Source organism: Sipha flava, unplaced genomic scaffold, assembly GCF_003268045.1.
Source record: "Sipha flava isolate LNK unplaced genomic scaffold, YSA_version1 181_pilon_pilon, whole genome shotgun sequence".
NCBI lineage: Eukaryota > Metazoa > Arthropoda > Insecta > Hemiptera > Aphididae > Sipha > Sipha flava.
Genome location: NW_020272220.1, coordinates 11,592 through 24,713, shown reverse-complemented (window position 1 = coordinate 24,713; position 13,122 = coordinate 11,592).

Below are 13,122 nucleotides of genomic sequence, written 5' to 3'. Positions count from 1 at the left end.
TATGGAGGCTGAATCCCTCTCCCCTAAAATATTAGTTAGTACGGACACAGGTACTAAAAATATTCAAAAAATATATCCACCCGAGTGTACCCTTAGATCCTGCCCGAATTTTATACACAACATTTGGGAGTTGTTTTATTTTTCAATTTTAGCAATTTCACCGACAAAAATGGTATTTAATTGAGTAAATATTATCGGTACACATAAAATGTGATATATATAGATATATATATATATATAAACTATTATGATTGAATAGTTTTAGTTTATACTTATGTTTGGGCTATATATTTAAATTTAAATATACAATATTATCGATAAACCCTAAAAAAAACCCTAAACGTAGTTAAAAATATAGATATTTGATATGTTTATTCATCGAGTTACATGAAAAAAATGATATCAGTTCATTTAGTGAAGTCTAGTGAACAATTCTGCGTACAAATTAGTTGCACATATTTGCTTGCCTCTTTTTTTATTAAATGATTAATTAAATTGTGTATACGTTATTTTTGGTACAATATTTCTTAATTGTGAACTAATACACTTCTTTGTTGATTTTACTACCAAAATTTATACGTGAAGATCTTTATGAATATATTATGGGCTAATAGCACTATCAATAGCACAATCAGGATTTTTTCATGGGGGGGATTCTGACAAAATAAACTAATAAATAAATAATAAATAATTATAATATATATATATATATATCTAGAGTATGATATTAATATACTATTATGCGTATCAAAAGGGGGGATCCAGACCTAGAGTTCACCCCCCCTAGTTGCGCCACTGAGTACTATAAATATACTATTCAAGATAAAAAAATATGACCTTAAATTATGTGTTAAACGTTTTAAAAATCAACAAAGATGATGATGTATAAAATGATATTAAGAAGTTATGAGGTGTTTGGCTACTTCATTTTTTAATAGGTATTTATTTACATTTGCTGGTAGACATGCCAAAACAAGGTTTCGGATCCTCAAATGATAATAATATTGCAAGAAGGTTCTTTAAAAGTTATACAATTTCGGCAGAAATTACAGACATTTCTGAAAACATAATTTATCAATTTTACGTTATTTTACAATGTTTATATTTTGGTCAAAATATAAATATTGATAATTTCGAAATTTATTGTTGAGAAACTGCAGAGTTGTATATCAATTTATATGGTTGGTATTACATGCCACCAAGTGTCCACAAGATTTGATACAAGGTATTAATACATGGTATATCAATTATAAAATCGTTTAACATTGCCAAATGGAATTTTAATTGAGGAGGCTCAAAAATCACGTAATAAGGACATTAAGAAGTACAGAGAATCCTACATTCGAGAGTCTTCTGGAATAAACATTAAAACTGATATTTTTTAAAGGATATTGCTGTCATCGGATCTTCTTATAAGCAGTTTCAGAATTGTTGAAAAAAAATTTACAAAACTGCTACCAGAAGTTGAAGATTAATTGCTAGACATTAGCTATTGCTGTGATGAAGAACTATAATTAGTCTCTGATGAATAAATAATTAAATAAAAAAAGTTTTTTAATTAATTGTAATGTATTTATTTAAATGCATATAATTAATATGTATCAATAAAAATGTAATCCAAAAATAATTATATATTTATGCATATCAAAAATTTAACTATTTAATTTTGGCCACCTTTTTGTGTTTTTCGACCCTGTGTATCGGTTGTATTAACGAATACGTATTTTACGTTAATAATATATGGTTTATGGATCGAAAATTTCTGTATTTTATTCGTTATCGATTGCCAATACATTTCAGAAAGATAATAAATATTCCGCGGTTTGCATTAAAAATGACCCAACAGGTTGTTAGCCAGTATGTTCACTAATTGTATATCATAATATGTTTAGAACTATTATTACTTATAACTTATGTAACTTTTAACATAATTCTAAATACGGAATATACATTATTGCAAACTTAGAAGGATTTTATAAATTACGTATACATTTACATAATAACAAATAACGAAACTGGGGAATCCATAATGAAATTATTTCAATTTTTTACTGATTAGTCGAATGACTTGAATAAATTATGATATCTGTATGAAATGTATGGTAAAAAAAATGATTAGATTTGATTGTTTTATCTATGCAGCGTTGTAACTATATTCCAAAATTAGTTAAGTTTCAAAATTGAGTATATACAAAAAAAGTATACCGTCGTACACAAAAGTGATTTCGGCTAACTACTGCTCTAAATTCGTGCGCTAATTAAAGTTCGATGGAAACCAGAAAAAATAAGAAAAAATGCGTTTCAAGACATATCTTTTAAACACAACTGATATTGCCGATAAATAAATAACAATTTCTAGTTTATTTTTCTCAGCTGATTTCAGATTTTTATACGAAATACACGGAAAGCACTTAAACATAATGTGATACATAATACTTTGTCGATACTACTTAAGTAGTATGTATTCATTCACATATATATTTTTTCTCAATAAAATCGTGTGTTGATTACAAAACCGTAAAACGAAACTATTAAACCAAATTCTATATTTTCTTAATGTTGCACTATGACTTAAATGAAAATCACACGCAAAAAAGTGAAAACTATATAGCACGGTCCTTATTGGGTAGGAAATCTCGCTAACACCTGTTTATCGGAATATCTTTTCGTTAATAATACGAACATTCAGTTCAGTTTGGTATGCGTAAACATTGATATACTTCTTCCACGTTTGCTGTACATACTTCGTACGAAAATAGTATTTATTTTTATATTTATTTTGTTTTAATAAAAAAATAAAAAATCAGTATTAACAAAAAAAAAAATATATATATATATATACATTTAAGATTTCATAGATAGTTTTTACTTCCCCCTCTTATAAATTTATAAATCTTTTAATATAAGACTGTCCTGTGAACCGTAGTAGTGCATATACTAAAATTAAGGATAATATTCGGCTTTAGAATTGGACGTGAAGGACAAATTCGTAGTAAAAACACGATATCAATGGTAATATATATATAATTATAATTATTACGTAAAACGAATAGTCCCACGCTATACACAACGGAGTATCGAAGGAAGCGCGTGTAGGTGGTAGCTACAGCAATTGCGATTATTTTAATTTTGAAAAAGATACCAAATAAAATTATACGATTTGAGCGGAGGACGAGTAGAAAAATATTCCACCGCACATTTCGTGATTTGCCAATATGCGTGTGTTACACACCGGTTGTCGTAGTCGTCATAATTCGAGAGGTCCAACGATTACGTACAGTGTGTGTGTTTTCATCGTCACGGGGTCAACATGTCAGTGTGTGAAGAGCCATCGGCTGTTCACCGCTAACGAGTATAATATTATATTATATATAAAAAGGTTTCTCCACGAGAAGAAGATACGTTCTCCGCGGTCCGTCCTTCGACTTTGTCGTCATCGCCGGTAAAGAATAGAAGAGAAAAAAAACGATTCGACATTAATATACACCTGTACGTCGTCTGTAGTGCTGATTCCAGTCACACACACACGTTTTGGATTTCATCGTGATCGGACCGAAGGTGTTGCAATTTGTGGTGTTGCACGTGCGCCCGCGTAATAGTATACGAATTTTTATACATATTTGTATATTTTATTGTATGGTTGTATCATCATTTGATAATCCTCCGGACCGGTTGGCGTCGACACGGCCGCGCAGTAATAGCGGTAATAGTAACGCGCCGTGTGCGGTGAATACGTCTTGTAAAATCATTTCCAATTGCTTTCCCGCGTGGTTTGTAGTTATGTATTTTTTTCTTTCGACTTTTGAGCCGCTAATTCCCCCCCCTCCCCGGGTTTGGATAAGACGGTGGAGCGCGCTAAACAAAACCATGAAAAATACGATGGATTTCTATAATTAGACAGACGATAATGTTACTCGTACAGTTAAAAAACGAACCGATACGTATACACGCAAATGTTCGTAGGATATGAACGATAATTTGTACGCCGGTATGTATTTGCAGCAGCGAAGATAGTGCTGGCTTCAGGATCCGAAGAGGGTGAACGTTTTCTTGTCTGCGTTATTTTTCTCTGGTATCGAGAGACTTCTGAATAAAAAAAAAATTTTGGTCGCTTTTATCGACCGTTTTTCGAACAACTAGAATGCCTAGAAATACATGTATAACTAGAGTGGTAATTTTTGTTTTTTGTTTTTTTACGGACGATATGCGAACGGAAATGTCTGCACGGCCGACGACAATCCAAGACGAATACGAACGGAATCCTGTTGCACGAGAAATACGTCTATCCGGTCCTCGTCAGCACGTGTTCTCGGTGCGGTCGACGTTTGCCCGTGTCGTTCGCGCGCAATGCACGGGAAGAAGCGAAAAGCTGTAAAAGTTCAAATGTTTAATTTCGGCCAACTTTTCGCGTATTTCGACCCTGCGCGTCGGTCGTATCGAAACGCCGGCGGTCTGCTCGCTGAACAATGGAAACAAATTTACTTTCGCCGCGTCGGCCGTCGGCTACGATTTCGCCGTCGCGTCACCCGACCGGTTCCGTGGCCGACGGGACACGGCGCGCGCGAAAACAACTCGCATGGGCGTGTAGGCAAACGGTTCGCGGCGAACGCACGTGCACACCCATCGGACACGACGCGATTTCTCGAAACGCAATCACTGTTGCCGCATCAATATTTTACCGGCACATCGTGCGCTCTGTTCGTTCGTCCGCCCGTGACGGTACACACAGCTCTTCGTAGGCAAACGGGACGGGACCGGTGAACCGATGTCGGGTGAATCGATTCGCGCGATCCAACCCCGTGGAAAAAAAAAAAACCAGTCCTCACACGCACGGTACGGCGGAGCCGGAAAGGGTTTTGGAAAGAGATAGGGGTGACGGAGCGAGAGAGGGACACACACCACTACTGCATTGTAAAAAGTACGCGCGAGTAAAATTATATTGCGACGCATCACGTGCGCACGGCAACAGCGTTTGATAATTTATTCGCCGTATCGCGACGGTGCGTTCGGTTTTTAATCGTTGTGCGAGTACGGGTTCTCGGTGCGGGACTTGACGAGTTTTTGCGCGATCGAACAACGCGTATTCTCGCACACGGATCCGCGTCGTTTTAACATTAATTAATGTTTGGTCGCATCGACTGTACCGGATTTTTGTTGCTCGTCCGACAGCGCAATCGTGTACGAAACCGATTGTATTCAAGGGTCGACCGAACAAATAGCGATCTCCTTAATAATACGCGCGCGCGCCTCATGTCCGCATCATATATGATATGTACAGTGGCGTAATTTTTTTTTGGGGGGGGGGGGGGCAAGTGCCCCCCTGACAATTTTTTGGGGGGAAAAGGGTATAATTTTGCGCCCCCCCCCTCCTCCAGATAATCCAACAGTACAAATAGCACATTTTATTAATGAACTCTTATGGGTATTATAATATATGTATATAATGTAATAATTGCATTTTGTTTTTGATGATTGTAAAATGTAGCTTTGTAAATACATAATTTTAATTATGTAACTACGAATCCATTTGTGCAACTTCTATTTTGCATTTTTTGACGTTTTAATTTTTTAGGTCCTTTTTATTATTAAATGAACACTTTTTATGCATGTAATGTACTAATGTATAATATCCTATACCTAATATTAATAAAAATATAAAAATTAAATTAAAAACCCTTATAAACTAATTTTATAATATAATTTTTTAAGGTTCTTTGGTGCATTACATTCACAGCCCTAGTTATGGTGTACGTTTGTGTGCGAGCTTTTAACGCGTACGTATACGCCACAATCATTTTTATAGCCTTCTTGTGAGTGTGTACGATTATTGTATTTGATTATTATGTAAACGGTTTTATTGCGATTCTGATCCGTTATGATGTTGTCTGGAACGTATTCGTGCAACGTACAACCAGATGATGTTATAATTGTCTGAGCTCGTCGGTGATCGGTACGCGGATCGTACGCGTTTATGTGATCGGAGACTACGCACGCATACAACACGACTGGAGTGCATTGGACTCGGTTTGGAAATGTGTCGGCGATGCATGGGATTCTTTGGCAGTGGCGTTCAACAGTGGCGTGCACGGGATATATCGGATTTCCACCAGAAACGAACAGCGAATTTACCGTATTATTTTTGTAGGGAAAAAAAACGTATTAATTTATTCGTTTTCGTCGAACCCTGTACGTGTAAGATTAACATTGCAGAACATGGATTCATTCAATAACAACAGATCATTCAAACAAGGTCACAAATTAACATATTATCACGGTATGACTTATTTGTTGAATACGGCTGTCTAATTTTTAAGCCCCTTACTAGTATAAGCACAAGAATGATTACATGGTAATCAACGTAATAATATTTACTGTTTTCGGAATTGTTTTGCTCCTATCGAGTACAAATCTGTACAAAAAACTACATAGATATGATCATCGCAAATCCATTGTAATGTTTATACTTTATGTTACTACTGACATTCCCTCTGGAGGCTGAAAGTACTATAATTAACTGTATTAAGCTCGTGCTTAAGTGGTCGTTTCGTCTCGGTTTTTCGCAACTGCCTGGGTACGATAACAATACAATTTACACGTCCCATCACTATATTATTGTATTAAGGTTATTTTTCCGACGAACATACCTCAAAAGTATCTGCATTGTGTATGACGTACATCTTACATATATTTTTTGTATTATCAATTATCATAACATTACATGTTAAGTATGAGTACACATAAGTACAGCCTAAAACTGTTCGATTCGTGTTGTGAACGTCAATAGGGAAACAATACCAGCGTTAAACAAATAGGTCGAGGCCTTGAGTAAACTGTCTAAAAATAATGGCAGTGTGGCATTGGACTGTTTATAAAACGTTCAACTGCCTAAATAGGATGATGGTTCGTATGCAGACTTCGGTGCTGATGTGTTTAAGAAGATCGTTGCAGATAATGAACGTTGGTATCTAAATCGATAGTATTAAAACACTAAATCATATATGTACGAGTACAATAAGTGTAAATTATGAAACAATTGTAAATCAAATAACATTTTTAAACATAGTATGATAATTTAATAATTACAAATGCTATAAAATTTTCACAGTACTTATGTATATATTATTATATGTATGGATTCGTAGCTCAATGGTAATGCAATTATTCGTTAAGAGTGAGTAGCAGGTATTATATGGGAAGAGTCGGCAATCAAGTTTCGGCACCGTAGGGTCATGCGGTATAGATTCTCAATCCAAACCTGATTCTACGATAGAAACGAAATTTAAATAAAAAAAAATAATAGCCGATTGAGTGTGTAAGTAAATATATGTATATAGTATTATAATACTCACAACAATTATATTTTCTGAACTATTCACGTATAAATTAAAAAACTATTTTTAGTTCCATTCGATGAAATGTTACTTGATGAGAATGTAGACTTTCCAACTTCTTTTTTTAAGATACCTACCTAACAAGGATAACCTTCATAAAGTATAAAATATTGTCATATCATTTAGACAGTTGGACAACAACATGTAATTTCTATAACCGAGAACTATTTGTTTTTGCTATAAAGATTGCGGCGATACTGGTTTTTGAATTTTCATTCCAACGATCGAAGAAAATATTACTTTGGACACAAAAAATTGTTTTAATATTATCTTATTGTTTTTTTAAAAAATGCATGTTTTGATTAGATGTAAATCATTTTAAAAATATTGAATCATCGGCTTACTTTTTTTTTTTTTTGAACAATAACATAACAATAACATTTTTAGAACTCGTAGACTATGACATTATTTATTTTGTTTAAAATTTCGAAAAAAAAATACTTGGTTTCGGTATTTGTCTTTTGTTATGTTGATTGTATTATTTATTTACAAATTTCAAAGCAGCAATATATCTTCTAATTCAAAAAAAAAAAAAATAATTCATTGAAGATAAGTGTAAAATATATATCTTATATAACTGTATATCAAATGCATTATGTAACAAGGGAATCTGATACGTTTTTATTAAAATAACAATAGAATAAAACACAAAATTATTCCTTTTTTTTTTAAGAAAATAAAAGATAAATTAAATTTTTCATTTTCTTAAATTTGACAGTAATTATTTTGTACAAAGAAAAATATACAATATGAAAATCAAAATATTTTGAGGCGATGAAATTTTATTTGTCGATTGATTTACCACTAGACAATTAGACCGTAGTTTTGGAATAGACAAAAAGGAATATATTCTTTACCTCGAAAAAATCTAATAAAAATCCAATCATTCGATATAAAAATAGGTAAATTTATGAATTATCAATAAGACTCGACGGTTAATATGTAGAACTTTTTCAAATTTTTAAAAATTCTATCGGTTTTCATTGTAATAAATCTGTATTACTTTCAAACATTATGACGTTATTAATTAGTTCATTGGACAAATTATATAAATATTTGACGTATGGTTTGACACTATTGCAATCATTTGCATTTTGAATTTGATTTTCTAAACACATCGAAAAAAACTGATAAACAATGTTCAAACGATTGCATTACATTTTTTAGATGGTATTTGTGTCAAACCATTATTATTTTTCATATTTTATTTCAAACCGATACACGAGGTATATCGAATTACAGTGGAATTTATTTCTTGGTAAACATACAAAATAATGTTACGATTAGTATTCATCATGTCGACGATATTATGTTTCTGAACGCACCAAATATCATATCATATTACACGCGGGACAATTGATTTTTAACGAAACCGCCAATAAATTCAGATTATATAATATACGTAGACGTTGGATGTTAGCGTGATACGTTGAATGAACCGCCCCCGAAGACATTGACATTATCTAACACCTCCAAAGTTCGCCCGTCGTAAGATAAATTATGATGGTGTATCAGGAACAATAACTGTTTATATCGTTACACTGCCGCGTAACGTTTTGACCATATTGACCATGACACGTGAATATATTGTGATACATTGTCGACAAATTCGGAATGTAGATAAAACAGATACAGGCGGTGCCGACGATTTTGGCATGCGTTGTCCGAACATAGGTATTAACGTTACAAACACACACACTGTGTATATACAGATATACAATAAAACACAATTTACTATTTCATCAAACAGCGAACGGTTGTAAAATCGCTATTTAAACGTTATTAGTGCGATCCGGATCGAATTCGTTTAAATCGTGTGCGTGTTTTTTTCACTTCATACACACATTTGTATATTCATATAACCTGTGTGCATGTGTGTGCGCGTGTGAGCTGAACAACGCGTATACGCAGTATAGCAGTGGTGTATTTTTACGTTTATTTAATAAATTGTACATTCGCGGACTCACGCACACGCATTTAAATAAGTGTCCGGATAAAATCGCATCGGAATTCGACGGACGAACGGGGGAACACCGAAACGCGTATACGTTGACCGTCTGGAAAAAGACATTAACCAACGAACGTCCGTAGCCCAGCTGCCGGCGCGTGAAAAAGATTCGTTGGCGTTCTCCTCGTGCGACCGTGACAAGAGCCACTGCATGATGGTACTCGAAAACTTTGATGATGATTTCGCTTTCTCTCTCTCCACCTTCAATACACACACGTACGCACGCGCACGCACACACATACACGCATACATAACATTACCATTAACTATCGTCTTTGGACTCGGATACAGTAAAGCCCGAATGATTTCGCGTACGATAAACAAGCCGTATCGATTTGTTTAACCTGCATAACTGTAGTCGAAAAACGCGTGTACGAAAAGGAGAGAATCGGAAAAAAATATTCCTATTTGCACACAAATATACGTCTGATGTATTTATCTACACGCATCTGCGTGTATGCGTGCGTCCCAAACAATAGTTTACCGAAATCGTAGATCATGACTGCGTCTGTTTCGCATACATGTACAATATTATTTTTTACTCATTATTAACGCTGTTGCTGTTATCGTTACTAGTATTACTGTAACTATTATTGTTATCATCACTTTTATACACTGTAAAAGAAACGGAACGAAATATTCTCTACCTTTGTTCAATAAAATTGTAAACAAACATTCATTTTTTCGCTCTTTTCTTTTGCACCGAAATATATTTCGAATGAAAATAAAAAAATAAACCTAAACCAACCACGTGCAGTTCGTCTCTATACACGTCAATAAAGTGTTCTAGTTGCGAATATTGAACGTAAAAAAGTTTCAAAAAGTAGTTTAGTCATCTCATGAAAATATAAAACATAACATCGATCGTGAGTTGTCGTGTCGAATCGTCAACTACTTTCTAGGTGTGTGTGTGGAATAGCCGTTTGTTTTCCGGCTACGAGAAATGATCGGACCACATACATTGCCCACTGCACGTATTGTACGAACACGCTTTAAATGTCCGAGGAATTATTGTAATAACGGAACACACCAGTGTTGAATAATGTTGAATAATGCGTTTAATAATGTGTTCGGACCAGTGTTGAATGTGCTACAATCGATATTCAGGTCGATTTTCGTCCGGCAGTTTTGTAAAAGATGTCCGAATCGTACACATTACGGAAAAAAAACGATCGCCGGACTTCCACGCGGCATGAATTTTCCCGGCAGATTCTGAAATAATTGAAATACGCGCGTTCAAAAGTTGAAACGTATAGTTCGTTTAGAGTAAAAATGTTTTACGCGCGCGTTCGCAGCATAACAAAAAACGTTTGCTCGTCGTCGCTGTGAACGGGCGAACGTGTAACGTATTTAATACTCGTCGGATGTTTGGAGCGAAATAGTTTCTATTTAATAACAACATCACGCATTACAGTGCACCATTATTATAATTGCTGACCGAGTTGGTTTTATATTCATTAGTCGTTCGGTATAGTAGTTGCAATTAATACACCGTCGGGTATATTTGAAGAAAAACTACGAACCATTATGTATATTATAACGATCACTCGTGTACGAAATTAAAACATCTTTACATTTAATTTTTCTTTGAATAAAACAGCATATTATATAGTACTTTTATATTATATTACATTTATTTTAGGTTGAGTAAAAACACTAAATTATTAAATTCAGACTTCCATTAATGAATGGAAATGTTGGAAATCACATGGAGCAGTTTATACGCTAGTTTTAAATTAATTTATTCTCTTTTTCCTCCACGATAAAATAATAATCCGACCACCTTGATAAGTTAAACGTATAATTATTGTTCTAGAGAATTTAAAATTCGCATAAATTGGTTTTTATTTTTATATTTTTACGATTGAATTCCATATACTTGATCGTATTAAGATAAGTTAATAAAAGTTATTCTCATAAGTTATTAAAAAATGCGTACAGTTTTTCGGCGGAATTTTTAATGATTTATTGTTATACTAACACAATATTTAGTTATTTGATAACATTATCTTATTTATCTGTACGATTTTAAAATATAATTTTTTAATTACTTCGGTTTATGTTCAAAGTCATCATGTACTCGTATAAGTTAATTTATTAATTATTTAAAACATTTTGATCAAAGTATAATCAACATTTAATCTTTTAAATCTTTACAACCTTAAAACTATTAAGTAAAGCTATACATTTAATAACATTTATTGAAGGCAATATGTAGATGAGTTTAAAATTATATTATAACTTACTATCTCTGCGATTGATCAAAATTCGTACGTAAATTTGAATAACTAACGTTATATATTTAATTATAATACGGTACGTACACATTATTCAAAAACAAAACACTTGATGATACATTATAGATTTTGATTCGAATATAATTAAAAATCGGTGAAATCTATAATCATAATATGCCATATACGTACTATTGATCGCACATTAGACGAATAATTTTTTGAACGGCATTGCAATTAACGCGTGTAAGTTAACAAAATATTAAAAAAAAATTACTAGAGCACGGTTGCCAACATATTTAGTAGTTATTGACATGGAAACATTATAGTTTTGGTCCGTGATCATTAGGTAAACGGTAAATTAATTAGCAGCATATCTATCTGGGTAAATGGCACACTTTAAGAAATGGAAATCTAAAACAAATGGTTTGTCCGTTGGTCGATTGTACAATTGGTCCGTCACAATCGGAAAAATAATTTTAAATACGAATTTTGTGTATTGGACATTGATAATGACCGTCAATATACGCTTGACATAATAATATTGTATTAAATGTTCAGAATGTTCGAATAAATACGAATTTTGTGTATTGGACATTGATAATGACCGTCAATATACGCTTGACATAATAATATTGTATTAAATGTTCAGAATGAGCAAATTTTCAAACAGGTATATTTTGGTGGTTTTTTCTTTTTCTTTTTTTTCACCAATAACATATTTCCGTAACAACAATAATCGTTATTATTGTTCGAAAACATGACGTGGTAATATTAAACATGTGACATCAGTAAATGTTTGGAGAGAAAAAAATAAAAATAACAATAACACACGTGAATCATGCCGGATTTTTTGAAAAACTAAAAAAAAAAAAATTTAAAAAAAAAAAGTAATCTTACTTGCTCGTTCACTACGCGCATCGGTTGCGCAATTAGACGTGCGTGATGAGTTCATTATAATCTTTGGCGTCGGTTCTCAAACTGTGCTCCACCGAGCCCTAGGGCTCCACGAGCGAAGTTTAGGGGCATTTCTGAATCAATTAAATTAAAATATTATTGTAATTTTTTGGTATCGAGAAAATACCTTGGTATGATTACCTAAATTGCGCAATGAATTGTACGTTTTATAGTGACACTCATTTAATTTACAATTCTGATAAAATTTGGTTATTCTGACTTCATTACTTGGCTGATATTTTTATAAAATGAAATGAATTTATCAATACAACGTAAAACGAATACAGTTCACAGTAGATGACAAAATCCGAGTTTTTTTAAAAAAAAAAAAAAACTTGAATTTTAATATAAAATATTAATAACTATTGTTGTCTCGAATATAAATTTCTGGTTTTCGGGGTTCCGTACATTTTTTTAGGAACATGAGGGCTCCGGGAACAAAAAAGTTTGAGAACCATTGATCTATGGTTATGTAGAGCTTTACGGCGTGTACGCGGACGTAGATCGTACGACGAACATTCGACCAAATCTG